The sequence below is a fragment of the Pelophylax lessonae genome, assembly GCF_965119305.1.
Source record: "Pelophylax lessonae genome assembly, chromosome: 5".
Classification (NCBI taxonomy): Eukaryota; Metazoa; Chordata; class Amphibia; order Anura; family Ranidae; genus Pelophylax; species Pelophylax lessonae.
Genome location: NC_138772.1, coordinates 36,844,768 through 36,860,738, shown reverse-complemented (window position 1 = coordinate 36,860,738; position 15,971 = coordinate 36,844,768). Strand labels below are relative to the sequence as shown.

The 15,971-nt window shown below is 43.2% G+C and overlaps 1 protein-coding gene across 1 annotated transcript in view; it reads right to left on the bottom strand.

The window, feature by feature from the left end:
- Positions 1 to 15,971, bottom strand: part of MEOX2 (mesenchyme homeobox 2) — a 201,415-nt gene that overhangs the window by 13,508 nt on the left and 171,936 nt on the right. The gene's annotated exons all lie outside the window — the stretch shown is intronic.

Here is a 15,971-nt window from a genome sequence, read left to right as displayed (position 1 = left end):
AAGCCGCCTGTCATTCTCCCCTGTGTAAAAGCACAGATCATATGGTCCTGCTATGTAGGACCGTTGATCTGTGCTGTTACACACACAGACACATCCAATCACAGTTATAATCACGCCCCTAGGGACACACTTAACCCCTCCCTCTCCAATAAAGTTAACCCCTTCCCTGCCAGTGTCATTATTACAGTAACAGTGCATATTTTTAGCACTGATTACTGTAGTAATGTCACTGGTACCCCCAAAAGTGTCAAAAATGTCAGTTAGGGGTCCGATCTGTCCGCCGCAATGTCGCAGTCCCGCAAAAAAACGCAGATCGCCGCCATTACTAGTAAAAAAATATAAACAATAAAAATGACAAATCTTTCCCGTAGTTAGTAAACACGATAACTTTTACGCAAACCAATCAAAATACGCTTATTGTGATTTTTTTTTACCAAAAATATGTAGCAGAAAACCAATTGGCCTAAAATGTTAAAAAAAAATTGATTTTTACATTTTTTTTTTTGGGAATGTTATATATCAGAATGTAAAAAATATTGTGTTTTTCTTCAAAATTGTCGCTCTTTTTTTCAAAAATTAAAAATCGCAAAGGTGATCAAATACCACCAAAAGAAAGCTCTATTTGTGGGGAAAAAAAGACATAACTTTATTTGGGTACAACATCGCACGACTGCGCAATTGTCCGTTAATCGCAAAATATAGCCTGGTCAGGAATGGGGTAAAATCTTCCGGGCTTAAAGCGGTTAAAAATACGCTCATTGAGAATTTTTTTGTCAAAGACATGTAGCTAAATACATTTTGGCCTAAATATATGACAACAATTGAATATATTGGATATTTTTTAACTGTCAAAGTAAAAAATGTCAATTTTTTCGCTCTTTTTTTTATTAATATCGCAAAAAATAAAAAGCGCATAGGTGATCAAATACCACCAAAAGAAAGCTCTGTTTATGGTAAAAAAAAAAACGTAAATTTCGTTTGGGTTCGGCGTTGCATGACTGCGCAATTGTCAGTTAAAGTCGCGCAGTGCTAAGTTGCAAAAAGTGGCCTGGACGTAAAGCAGGAAAATCCTCCGGTGGTAAAGTGGTTGAGGCTCCTTTTTCACTATTGCGACTTGTTGTCCGACTTGACACATGTCAAGCCGCATGACAAGTCAAAACCCATTATTTACAATTAGGTCGGTTCTAACTGCTGCGACTTGAAAAAAAAGGTTTTTGCACTACTTTTTGGGCGACTTCAGTGCGACTTGTCCCTCATAGAAGGAAGTCGCACTGAAGTCCCCAGAAGTAGCCGCAAACAAGTCGCACTACAAAGTCGCGCTTGAAGTAGCGCGACTTTGTACCTGCAATAGTGGAAACATAGCCTTAATACGTTACCCGCTGTCTCATCCGCAAAGTGTCCACTGAGAAGAGATTTAAAGTCTGGAGTAATGCGGACATTCTTTTTATATTTGTATAACTTACAGTAGTAAGCTACTACAGCTGTGGCAAGATCACTTGTCCATGATATGCAAACGCTTAATTGCACTAGAGATGATATTAAAAACCTCCTTCAGATCAGCAATTGTAGACTGATCTATTAGCTGCATCTGTTCCAGGAATGGCGCTCCCTCTCTCTCCCGCTCTCCCTTACTCAGCATGTTGCCGGGATCTCTCGCTTACAGAATGATGAATAAGCTGACGATGGAACAGGTTGCAGAATATCACTGTATTGCCCAGCAGGCCCTAGTGTTTTTATTTATGGAACTCTATTTTTGTTACTTCCATCACAAATCAGATTTCAGTCTTGCCTGAAGAGTCCTGGGGCCATGGAGGAAAACGAGAAGTCTAATTTTCAGTATCAGTGGCCCTTTATTCCCTATAAATGAAAAAAAACCCCCACACACGCGCACGTAGGCGTGAGCCAATCAAAAACAAAAAGGAAAAAGAAGCTTGCATCAGATCAGCAATTTAGGTAAAAAAAAAAAAAATAGTGTTTTAATACACTGAACAAAATTATAAATGCATTGTTGCCCCCATTTTTCATGAGCTGAACTCAAAGATCTAATGGCCCGTACACACGATCCGAAAATCGGACGAAAATTAACGCTTGTGAAAGGATCGGACGATAATCGGATCGTTAGTACACAGCTTACGAGAGGCGATCACGACAGTTCACCCGATATTATCCGGTCGTGCAAGCATAAAAATTTTGATCGTATTATAACACATCGTACGATAATCGTATTATCAGTATGTTGTTCGTCCGAAAAAAATGGTGAGCAGTAGACAGCGCATGAGCAGTAGACATCATTTCCCCTCACACGCTACAACGTGGTTACGCATAGCGGAAGCTAAGAATTATCGTCCGAGAAAATTCGTATCGTGAGTAACCTCTCCCGTTAGCGAATATTATTGAGAGCTGCTAGAATACGAAAAATAATGGATGGAACGTCGCCCGATTTTCGCATCGTGTGTACTGGGCATAAGATTTTTTCTGTACACAAAAGGCCGATTTCTCTCAAATATTGTTCACAAATCTGTCTAAATTAGTGATCGATCGATATCGGTTTTTTATTGCCGATACCGATACCGATATTTTGGCCAATGCATATCGGTATCGGCTGATATTTTTGTACCAAAAAAAAAGTTGTTTTTTTTTTATTTGACAGGTACTCTTGTGGAGGGATCTGGGGGTCTAAAAGACCCCAAACCCCTCCTCTGCACTTAAGAGCACTCAAAACGCCAAGTTTGGCTGTTTTGAATGCTGTCATTTTTTTTAATCTGGCGCCAGACAGTAACCCGGAAGTAATGGCACTCATGACATCACTTCCAGGTTTTTGCATGGAGATCCAATCAGAGCCGAAAATGGCTTTGATCAGGTCTTCGGCAGCCGTGCAGGCTGGTTGCCCAGGTGTGGGACCTGGGCGAGCCACGGAAGGTGGTGGGAGGGGGGGGGGCGTCCCTCCAGCTCCTTGTAATGACAGCCGAGCGAGCCCACCCAGTTGTGTGACAATAGCGAATGACAATTTGCTATTGTCACACGGATCCTCCTCCTGGCCAATCAGGAAGCAGTTTTTTGAGACCCGTTTCCCGATTGGCCAAAAGGAGAAGCCATGCCATTGAGCAAGGAGGAGGAGGGAGGAGACGCAGAAGACGGGGGGAAGAAGCCAAAGCTTCCATCTGCTGCTGCATCCAGGCAGGGTGAGTGAGGGGGGGGTTCTGTCCTGTCTCCCCTGTCCTGTCTCCCCTGTCCTGTCTCCTTCCCCCCCTCTCTCCTGTCTCTCCTGTCTCGCTGTGGTCCAGGGGGGGGGGGGGGGTATGGTGTGTGGCCTGGTGTGGTCCGGGGGGGGGGGTATGGTTCGGTCCATCTGCGGTCCCCCCCCCAGCCCATGGAGCACCAGCCGCCACTGAAACATACTATATCTACAACTCATGAGACATTGGTGTGATGGTCGGTGGTGATTATGCTCCTTACACTTGTGGTCATTGGGAAGAATTACCCCCTTACGGATAGCTAAAAAGATCAATGGGGTCAGTGGGAACTTATTTGAGAGGAAGAAATTGCTCATTGCTCAGGTAACCCCTAGTAACCTCTGGAGGAACACTAGGGTTTAATGGAACCTTGGTTGAGAAACCTTACTCTATGGCCTTCAACGCTTATAGGAGTGTTGAATGCCTCTGGTCCGAACTTTATGCTGTGGTCCCATTCTCTGACTATTTACTTCTCTAGTGGCCCATGTCTTTCTACCTCCGTCCCAGAGCCTCTGTTAGCATCTATAGAATTGCATATTTACAGAAGTGTCAAAAGCCCATGGCTACCACTGCTTGCTGTGGTTCCATCCTCCAACTTGTTACTGCTGGGTCCTTCAGTTATGAAGGGCTTGGAGGATACAGATATCCACCACTCTCTGAATCGTTGAATGCCGAAGAGGCTGATGGGGGCTGCAGTACTCGAAGGGAGGGGAGGAAGGGGACACGGGTCGCTTGCAGGACCCCTTCCTAAATTATTGCATATGTTTTTCTGAAAAGCCAATATAAAGGAAAGTAGTAGTAAGAAAAAGCACTTGTGGTTTTAACCATTTATGTTTTTGAGTGTTAATTCTTTGTGGTCAACATGGCAGGCGTTGTATCGCTTTGTGCTGAAAGGCATCCCTCTTTCCCATTTCATAAATTTGGGAGGTAAGCGGTTTTTTAAACACCTTGAGAAGTTGTCTTCTAACGTTTTGTACTTGCTAACATTAGCAGACAAAACACCTCTTATAGCCTTTTGTCAGAATGGAGTTTGCACCCCGTGTTCATGAAGGTTTACTCTGGGTACTCGGGTTTTCTTAACCGGTTGCCGACCGCCGCAAGTACATATACTGCGGCGGTCAGCCCCGGCCAGGCAAAGTGACGTATGGGTACGTCACTAGCCTGTCACTGGCTTGTGAGCCAATAGCAGGCGAGCGCGCACCCGCTGAGGCGCGCGCCCGCTCCGGCTCGTTCCCAGACAAGTCAGTGCGTGGGTCCAATAGCAGGCGAGCGCGCACCTGCTGAGGCACGCGCCCGCCCCGGCTCGTTCCCAGACAAGTCAGTGCATCGGGTCCGCCGGTCACTCGCGATCGTTCGCTGGGAAGGGAGAAAGGCAGGCGGCTAATGTAAACAAAAAAGGAATTCTGTGAATGTGATGGAAACAAGGTTGCCTCCAAAGCCTTCACAAGACAAGGGTGATCAGATATAGGCGCCAAGAAAACACTAGTAGTGGCTGAGTAGTGGTGAAAAATAAACAATTGGTTTATTAAGGCACTTATGCCTGGTGAATGAACTAAGAACAGGACTGGACACAAATACAATTAAAACATTAAAACCATGTACATACAAGGGCTCCGATGAAACCGACGTAGGTCGGTGAAACGCGTCAGCAAGCTTCCCAATTGGATTGTGCCACCCGGACCTCTCTCTCCTGAGTATCCAGGCAACCCCCGCAACCGCGGCTCAGCTACGGCTCCCTTGATTTTGCTGCTCGCCACCACCGGATGTGACGTAGGGCCGGCCACCTCTGACCCGTTCGTCACTACGCGGAAGTGAGGCTGGAGCAAGCACCGAACATTGAACGGGATCACGCCGTCTAGCAGCCGGTATTTGCCGGGACTTCGCCACCTTACACTCGGAGGTATGAACTACCTGTAACTATTAGTCTGTTTGTTGCATGGTCTTTTCCCCTCATTCACTTGGCACGGAGGACCTACCTGCTCTCTTCCCCCACCTCCATTGGGACATGATGAGCAATCCTTGAACGGACTTAACTCCATATACAGTGCCTATGACATTTTCAAGGAGGAAATCATACCTGCACATCGTCTGGTTCTTTTCTTCAGGGATTACACTGTCTATTGGAGCCTATTTCATCCATTTTGGACTATCTCCCCAATAGCCACATTTACAGCATTATCCTCAATTCTCCATCTGACACCGGAATATGAGCAACTGGAACCCTTTTTTCCCCTATATCTTCCTACAGGCTTCAGCTATGGTTTTTTCTAACGATCCTTTTTCCGCTACACAGGCATACCTGTGACTGGTATTAGCAACCCTGTAGATAATATATATCCTCATTTCCCGGTTGGGTACATTATCCCTGACCCTGTATTTGAACCACTCCATTATTGATTCAATTTTTGTATTTAGGTCTGTGGTGATGCAATCCATTGTATGTACATGATTTTAATGTTTTAATTGTATTTGTGTCCAGTCCTGTTCTTAGTTCATTCACCAGGCATAAGTGCCTTAATAAACCAATTGTTTATTTTTCACCACTACTCAGCCACTACTAGTGTTTTCTTGGCGCCTATATCTGATCACCCTTGTCTTGTGAAGGCTTTGGAGGCAACCTTGTTTCCATCACATTCACAGAATTCCTTTTTTGTATATATTATGATGGGATCAATAGGCACACTTGCAGACACCCTTTAGTCTGAGTAATTTCCCTGGTATTTATTCAGAGGCCTCTCTAGGAACCACCCCTCTACATTTTTTAGGCTAATGTAAACAAGCCGCCTGTCATTCTCCCCTGTGTAAAAATGGAGATCAGATGGTTCTACTATGTAGAACCCTTGATCTCTGTTTTTACACTAAAAGCCACATCCAATCACAGTTAGAAGCACGCCCCTAGGACACACTTAACCCCTCCCTCTCCAATACAGTTAACCCCTTCCCTGCCAGTGTCATTTTTGCAGTAACAGTGCATATGTATAGCACTGATTACTGCAGTAATGTCACTGGTAACCCCAAAAGTGTCAAAAATGTCAGTCAAGGGTCCGGTCTGTCCGCCGCAATGTCGCAGTCCCGCAAAAAAAATCGCAGATCGACGCCATTATTAGTTTTAAAAAAAACACCAAAAATGACAAAAATATTTCGCTTTGTTAGTAAACGCGATAACTTTTGCGCAAACCAATTAAAATACGCTTTTTGCAAATTTTTTTACCAAACATATGTAGCATAAAACAAATTGGCTGAAAATGTTAAAAAATTTTGATTTTTACATTTTTTTTGGGGGATTTCATATAAAAAATGTGAAAAATATTGTTATTTTTGCAAAATTGGCGCTATTTATTTTTGTTTATAGCTCAAAAAATAAAGATTTCGCACAGGTGATCAAATACCACCAAAAGGAAGCTTGGTTTGTGGGAAAAAAAGGACATCAATTTCCTTTAGGTACAGCATCGCACGACCGCGCAATTGTCCGTTAAAGTCACGCAGTAAAAAATCGCAAAAAAACCCCCTGGTCAGGAAGGGGGTAAAATCTTCCGGGGCTTAAGTGGTTAAACATTCCAAAGGCATGCTGGTAGGTTAATTGGCTGCTGTCTAAACTGACCCTGGTAGAGATGTACAGATTGGCTATACCCATGTGCCATCACATTCTGCATGCCAGTCCCAGGCCAAGCAATTGGGTAGAGTTGAGGAAAGACCTAATGACCTATCATGAAAAAAAAAAATGCCAAAAATGGCTTTCAAGCATATCAGACATGTTGCCCAGAGAGCTGGCCATAGAATTCCAGAGAATCCAAAATGACTGAATGGCCACTTACATACATACATACATATCCATTTGTAGAATAATATGGCACCTTATAAACCACTAAAAACAAGTATAAAAAAAAATAAGTCAACTGAATTTTCTAAAGGGTCACAGGATAAGTCTGCACTAAGCCCCTTTACCCCATAGTCAACCATACAGCTTATGGAGACATGATCATTCGTTTTGCAAACTAGGGGGTGATATAGCTCAGTAGCAGCATGAACAAGAACAAAAGAATGTAAATCTTATATGTTACATGTATAAAAATGATCCTCGGAATCTGCTAAAAATTAAGTCCTCAGTTTTTGTCTGTGTATATTAGTCTAAACGTGCACAGCTGTACGTATACAGAGACGTATATGATGACATTTCTGTATCTATAAATTATATGTAGGAACATACTCTAGATATAAATTAAAAGGGAGGATTGAAAACACTCGCCTTCTTTACTTTTGATGGTTTGAGGAAACTCCCCATTTCCTTGGCACCTGGCATGCACTTTTACTAATATATTGCTTTACATATGTTTAAAGTCCTGGTCATCTGCTACGTATTTGCTGTTAATAATTTGCACATTTGTTTTTTTTTTTTTATGTGTGCATGGTGCATTTGTAGCCATGCTGATGCCCTAAAGTATGCCTGTTACTTAAAGGCAAACTATATGTATAATATATATATAGATATATATATATATAGATATATATATAGATATATATATAGATATATTTATATTGATCTATATATAGATAGATAGATAGATAGATAGATAGATAGATAGATAGATAGATAGATAGATAGATAGATAGATAGATAGATAGATAGATAGATAGATAGATAGATAGATAGATAGATAGATAGATAGATAGATAGATAGATAGATAGATATAAAGATATAGATATAGATATATATATATATATATAGATATCTATATATATATATATATATATATATATATATATATATATATATATATATATATATATATATATATATATATATATATATATATTTATATAGATCTATAAATATGTATTTATATAGATCTATATATATATATATATATATATATATATATATATATATACGCACACACACTGTATATATACAGTATCTCACAAAAGTGAGTACACCCCTCACATTTTTGTAAATATTTTATTCTATCTTTTCATGTGACAACACTGAAGAAATGACACTTTGCTACAATGTAAACTAGTGAGTGTACAGCTAGTATAACAGTGTAAATTTGCTGCCCCCTCAAAATAACTCAACACACAGCCATTAATGTCTAAACAGCAGGCAACAAAAGTGAGTACACCCCTACGTGAAAATGTCCAAATTGGGCCCAATTAGCCATTTTCCCTCCCCGGTGTCATGTGACTCGTTGGTGTTACAAGGTCTCAGGTGTGAATGGGGAGCAGGTGTGTTAAATTTGGTGTTATCTCACTCTCTCATACTGGTCACTGGAAGTTCAACTTCATGGCAAAGGACTCCCTGAGGATCTGAAAAAAAGAATTGTTGCTCTACATAAAGATGGTCTAGGCAATAAGAAGATTGCCAAGACCCTGAAACTGAGCTGCAGCACGGTGGCCAAGACTATACAGCAGTTTAACAGGACAGGTTCCTCAAAAGAAAAGAGCAAAACCAGGGCCCAGGCCCTGTCCCACCCACTCAGCGCTGATGTTGTATGCGATCCAAAAAGTGGCAAACTACCACCCAGGGACAAAATGAGCAAACAATACTTGAATGAGCTGCTGCTATACCACAAATAAATCAAAATCAATAAGGTGCATATATAAAAACAAAAGCCTCATACATACACTAGCAGCGCTAGTAAGCTCTTGCTTCCAGGAGCCTCAAATATGTAAAACAATCAAAAAAACAAATCAAATCATATGAATATGATTGTCTTGTTTGCTATATAAAATATGAAAAGTTGTTATTGAATTCTCCTGATAAATAAATGGAAAATAAAAAATGGGAAATGATGAGTGGTGCAAAAAAGTCCCAGAAAGGTCCTCTTCAAATACCCAAAGTAGCAAAAGAGCCTTCACCACACCACCGTGCATCCCCTAGGTAATGGGAACGTACCCTTAATAGAAGGATCAAGAACTTTGGAAATAAGGTAACCTTCCACTTCCAAATGGCAATTCACATCCCGGTCCTGGAATGGGCTTGTCAATTAGGATCACCAGTTCCTTATGTCCTCATAGTCAAGATCACATGCAATAAAACAAGGGGACCCATAGCGTAACACGTAACACACAATCCATATTTATTATTTCAAAAGGTATTGCACTCACATGGGATAGAAGGTTAACAGCATGTAGAATGTATACCAAGGAATCCCGCTGATCCTCCCCCCAGGACCGCACATACGCTACAACCGCTGCACAGCAAGGACCGGACACCTCCGCTACGGACTTCCGGATTCCAGGTCGTGTCGACGGCGTGACATAGGACGCTAGCAGGGTTGCCTAGGTAGCCGCGTGCTCACGCCCTAATGCGTTTCGTCATCACGGACTTCAACTGAGGGCGTCAAGCTTCCTCGCTATGGTTGGCCAAAGGAGTGGAGTGCACATGCTCAGCATCATATCCAGAGGTTGTCTTTGGTAAAAAGACATATGAGTGCTGCCAGCATTGCTGAAGAGGTTGAAAGGGTGGGGTAGGGTCAGCCTGTCAGTGCTCAGACCATACGCCGCACACTGCATCAAATTGGTCTGCATGGCTGTCATCCCAGAAGGAAGCCTCTTCTAAATATGATGCGCAAGAAAGTCCGCAAACAGTTTGCTGAAAACAAGCAGACTAAAGACATGGATTGCTGGAAGTATGTCCTGTGGTCTGATGGGACCAAGATAAACTTATTTGGGTCAGATGGTGTCAAGCGTGTGTGGCCACAACCAGGTGAAGAGTACAAAGACAAGTGCGTATTGCCTACAGTCAAGCATGTGCTTCAGTTCATTGAGGGAACCATTAATGCCAACATGTACTGTGACATACTGAAGCAGAGCATGATCCCCTCCTTTCAGAGACTGGGTCACAGGGCTGTATTCCAACATGATAAGGACCCCAAACACACCTCCAAGATGACCACTGTCTTGCTAAAGAAGCTGAGGGTAAAGGTAATGGACTGGCCAAGCATGTCTCCAGACCTAAACCCTATTGAGCATCTGGGTGGCATCCTCAAATGGAAGGTGGAGGAGCGCAAGGTCTCTAACATCCACCAGCTCTGTGATGTCATCATGGAGGAGTGGAAGAGAACTTCAGTTGCATCCTGTGAAGCTCTGGTGAACTCCATGCCCAAGAGGGTTAAGGCAGTGCTGGAAAATAATGGTGACCACACAAAATATTGACACTTTGGGCCCAATAGGGGCTTTTTCACTTAGGGGTGTACTCACTTTTGTTGCCAGCGGTTTGGACATTAATGGTTGTATGTTGAGGTATTTTGAGGAGACAGAAAATTTACACTGTTATACAAGCTGTACACTCACTACTTTACATTGTAGCAAAGTGTCATTTCTTCAGTGTTGTCACATGAAAAGATATAATAAAATATTTACAAAAATGTGAGGGGTGTACTCACTTTTGTGAGATACTGTATATATATATATATATATATACATATATACACACACACACACTATATTGCCCAAAGTATTGGGACGCCTGCCTTTACATGTATATGAACTTTAATGACATCCCAGTCTTAGTCCGTAGGGTTCAATATTTAGATGGGCCACCCTTTGCAGCTATAACAGCTTCAACTCATTTGGGAAGGCTGTCCACAAGGTTTAGGAGTGTGTCTATGGGAATGTTTGACCGTTCTTCCAGAAGTGCATTTTTGAGGTCAGGCACTGATGTTAGACGTGAAGGCCTGGCCTGCAGTCTCCGCTTTAACTCATCCCAAAGGTGTTCTATCGGATTGAGCTCACATTTTGGACAATTTCATACTCCCAACTTTGTGGAAACAGTTTGAGGATGGCCCCTTTCTGTTCCAACTTGACTGTGCACCAATGCACAAACAAGGTCAATAAAGACATAGATCAATGAGTTTGGGGTGGAGGAACTTGACTGGTCTGCACAGAGTCCTGACCTTAACTTGATAGAACACCTTTGGGATGAATTAGAGTGGAGACTGAGAGCCAGGCTTTCTAATCCAACATCAGTGCCTGACCTCACAAATGTGCTTCTGGAAGAATGGTCAAACATTTCCTAATGCCTCGTACGCATGCAACGATTATCAGCCGACCGATCGGCCGTCTTTTGTCCAGTGTTGCTGTGTTGGTTGAAATGTGCTCTAGACTGCACACAAATTTTCTCGGCCAACAACAACCAAATTCAGAAGTGATGTCATGTGCTGGTTTACTTTCCGTGTGTTTTTTCTTCTCTGAGCATGCCCAGTCTTGCTCATCTGATTTTTGTCTGCCAAAATCTGTACTGACTGATGGAAAATCGGCCGTTCTGTTGACGGCCAACAAAAATTTTATAGCATGCACACCAGATTTTGTTCGGCCGAAAAGTCGCAGTCGGTTGTCGGAATCATCATACTAACAAGCCGAAAATCGGCCGATCGGACGTTGGCCTAAAATTCACGGCCAACAATCGTTGCATGTGTACGAGGCTTTAGACACACTCTTAAACCTTGTGGGCAGCCTTCCCAGAAGAGTTGAAGCTTTTATAGCTGCAAAGGGTGAGCCAACTCCATGTTGAACCTTCAAACTAAAGCTGGATACACACTATCCAACTTTTGTGGTTAGATTACCTTCAGATTTACCTTTTCTATGTAGTGCAAGGGCCTGCCAGATTGCATACAAATTGAAAGTGTTTAGGTTTGACCTCATATTATCTGGTTTTGGTAAGTCTAAAGGAAAAAGTCTTCAGAAAATCTTATAGTGTGTATGGCCCATAAGATTGGAATGCCATTAAAGTTCATGTGCGTGTAAAGGCAGGTGTCCCAATACTTTTGGTAATATAGTGTATATAAATATATACACACATTTCTAAATCAGGATAATTAGAATATTATCATCATCTGCTGATAATTTGGGAATCCAGGTAATCATTATCCAATAATTACACTATATGCACATGTGGACACCTGACCACTATACCTGATTGAGCTCAGGTGTCTCCGGTGAAGGTAAGTATTAGGCTTGGTTCACACTGCCGTGACCTAAAAGTTGCGTGACTTATGATGCATCTTTGCCAGGCGACTTCCTGGTGACTACTTTGATAGAAGAATGGAACATAAGTCGTATAGAAGTCTCCTCTAAGTAGTACAAGAACCTTTTCTAGAGTTAAAACGGCTTCAGTAGTGCTAATTACGACAGCTCGCATTAACTAACATGAGATTTCACAGGTCCTGGTCGGATCCCAAGTCGCGGCAGTGTGAACCGAGCCTTAAAGCTACAAAGACATTCTAGGCAATTGTGTGCTTCCAAACTTGTGACAACAGTTTGGGGAAGGTTCCTTTTCTGTTCCAGCATGACTGTGCCTCTGTGTACAAAGCCAGCTCCATAAAGCCGTGGTTTGATGAGTTTGGTTTGGAGGAACTCAAGTGGCGCAAAGTTCTGACTTCACCTACTGAACACCTTCGGGATTGACTGGAATGTGGATTGGGAGCCAGCTCTTCTCGGCCCACATCAGTACCTCACCTAACACATCATTTTTTGGCTGAATGGGTACAATATTCACAGACATAATCCAAAATTTTGTTAAAGCCTTCCAGAAGGGTGGAGGCTGTTATAACCACAAAGAGGGAACCAACTCCATAATAATGTCAATGCTTTTGGAATGGGATGTCCAAGAAGCTCATGCAGATGTATTGGTGAGGTTGGCACAAACGGTTGGTCATATAGTGTATATCACTCTTCACAGTGTGGAATTTCTACCTTCATATAATAAGCAATTAAAAATAGAGATTAGCTGCTTCATATATATATGATTCACGTAATTCATTGTATAAATTATAGGATAGAAATGTTTTTGATGTCACCCATATACATCAGCTAATTTTTGTCTCTCTCATTATATATGCACATACTACAGAAATATCGGTATTGCTCGGTCTCTTTGGCCCTGACGAAGCCCAATGCGAAACACGTTGGCTCATTGGGACCCTCAAACTAAATATCAACAGAGACTTCTTGCACCAACATCAGCTGGAAGCATGTATTAGTCCCCTATCAGGGGTATATTTCTGTGCTGTGGTTTTTAATGTTCTTTGGTTAATATATGGGGGATTTATTTCTCCTCTTCTAGCAATCCCTCATATACTACAATACATTTTTATGATCAAAATAAATAAAATGTTCAGTTTTTTATGAATTATGAATTCTTGGTTTTCCTTTTTCAATTAGCCCTTAAAACCCATACTTTCTATTTTATGACATATGTACCCTTTTGGGGCGTGGGCCAACTTCACGGTTATTTTTCAGATTAGCTGCTTCCCCTGGCTTGGCCAACCAGCAGACTGCCTACACCCATGGGCTGCTGAAATCACAGGGTCCTGTACAGCCTACTTGAAACCCCCCCCCCCCCCCCCCATTCTCCGAAAATCTAAAAATAATATTTCTGCTCAAAATACACTAAAACAATTATTAATGGATACAAACACAACATTATTTACAAAATTCCTGCTAATTTTAAAAGATAAAACTGTATTGAGTTAATAAATCTCTGTGTGTGAATGAGATCTTGGGGCTCATTCACATAGGCGCTATGGTTTGCACAGTGTTAATCAGCTTTCTTTTTTTTTTATATATGGCTGGAGATGTGTGCAGGCAGCCTATGTTATGCTATAGGGATGTAGAAGCTGTATGAACACAGCCACATATCCTAATTTGACAGGCGTGTAGGTGCAGGTGTATGGTCCTAAACACAAGCAGCGTGCATCCAGGGCCACTCACCTGCACACCTGTCAAATTAGGACCTTTGGCTGTATTCGCTGCTGCATCCCCCATGGACTAACAGGAGGCTCCAGCTGCACAAATAAATCACTTAGGCCCCTTTAAAACTTGTGTGACTTGTCTGGCGACTTGGGACTGCAAAGTCACATGACAAGTCGTACTCCATGATTTCCAATGAGTACCAATCATATCAGTGCGACTTCAAGTTCAAAGTAGTCCCTGCACTACTTTGGCCTGACTTTGATGCGTTTTGAGGTCCATAGACCTCAAGATTACACAGGCATTGCTTCAAGTCCAGTCAAAATCACGTCAAAATTGCACCACTTTTAGGTCACACAAGTGTGCAAGGGGTCTTTGGTGAAACATCAGGGGTCTAAACATACCCAGAGTGTCTCACTTTTGAGGACATAGATCCCCAATCCTTTTTCTGCAGCCTCAGCTGCACTATAGATGAATGGACAAGGTGCAGAGGCTTCCTGTTCATTCACAAACTTAAGCATAGTAAACACAGTTTACTATGCTTCAGTTATAAATGAACATAGTGAGTGACTAGTACTGGTCACTCACTGTGTTCATGAAAGAGGCCAGTAAATATGACATTTATCTGCACCCCCTACTCTCCATCCTGAAATGACCACCCTGTGTGCCATCCTGAAATGACCCCCCAGCAGCCAGCGGGAAGTAGAGGAGGGGAAGCCAGAAAAGTTGTAGGAGAAAGGGACAAACAGGAGGGCCAGTGCAGCAGGGGAAATCGGGTCAGTGAGGGGGATCGGTGCAGTGAGGTTGCAAATACTAGAGTCTATCCCTCTATGTATCTCTCCTTGAAGTAGCTGAAAGTTGGCGGGAGGAAAAGGAGGAAACGCCAGCTTTCAGGGAGAGCCACATAGAGGGAATGGTTGGAGTGATTGCTCCCCCCCACCCCTCCTCAGCAGAGTGATCATCCTCCCTTTTGACAATTCAATTCCCCTAATTGTCAGTTGCCAGGGCATCCCTGCTGAACTGAGGGGGCCTGGGTCCCTTTATTGGTGGACCTGCCTGTGGTTCTCAGAGCCCAGTAAATTTTTCCAAATTTTCCATGACGGAAGAGAAAAAAAAAGTTTATTCTCCCCTAATAGAAGGGGGCTGGATGTTTCCCTGGGGGCGGAGGGTGAGGGTACTGGAGTGGCAACTGTGAGGGATGAGGTCTCTTAAGGAGAATAGGGGTCTCTCTAGGATGCTGCAGACTTTTCTGGGGCACTTTGGCAGACTGGATGGCACTGTGGGAGTGCTGGGGTGAATTGCAGTACACTGTTGAAGATTGGGGACACTATAGGGGGCTGGGGGGGCTGCATAAAGTTAAGGGGCAGTGCAGGGGGCTGAGGATACAGTAAAAGGTTAAGCAGCCCTATGGAGATAAAGGGCTTTAAGGGGGCCTGGGGTAACAGCGTAAGGTTAAGGAGCACTGTGGCCCACTGTGGGAGGCTGGGTGGCATTATGGGAACTGGGCGGCACTGTGGCAGGTTAAGTGATCTGAAGCTAATTGGAGGTCCAGGAGGAGGGAGGCCCATGGCCAAAGGCTGTAGGTGGGAGTTTAAGGGTCACTGTGGCCTGCTATAGGAGGCTGGGTGGCACTATGGGAACTGGGCGGCACTGTGGCAGGTTAAGTGATCTGCAGCTAGTTGGTGACCCAGGAGGAGGAAGCTCCATGGCTAAAGGCTGTAGGTGGGAGTTTAAGGGTCACTGTGGCCTGCTATGGGAGGCTGGGTGGCATTATGGGAACTGGGCGGCACTGTGGCAGGTTAAGTGATCTGCAGCTAGTTGGAGACCCAGGAGGAGGAAGCTCCATGGCTAAAGGCTGTAGGTGGGAGTTTAAGGGTCACTGTGGCCTGCTATAGGAGGCTGGGTGGCACTATGGGAACTGGGCGGCACTGTGGCAGGTTAAGTGATCTGCAGCTAGTTGGTGACCCAGGAGGAGGAAGCTCCATGGCTAAAGGCTGTAGGTGGGAGTTTAAGGGTCACTGTGGCCTGCTATGGGAGGCTTGGTGGCA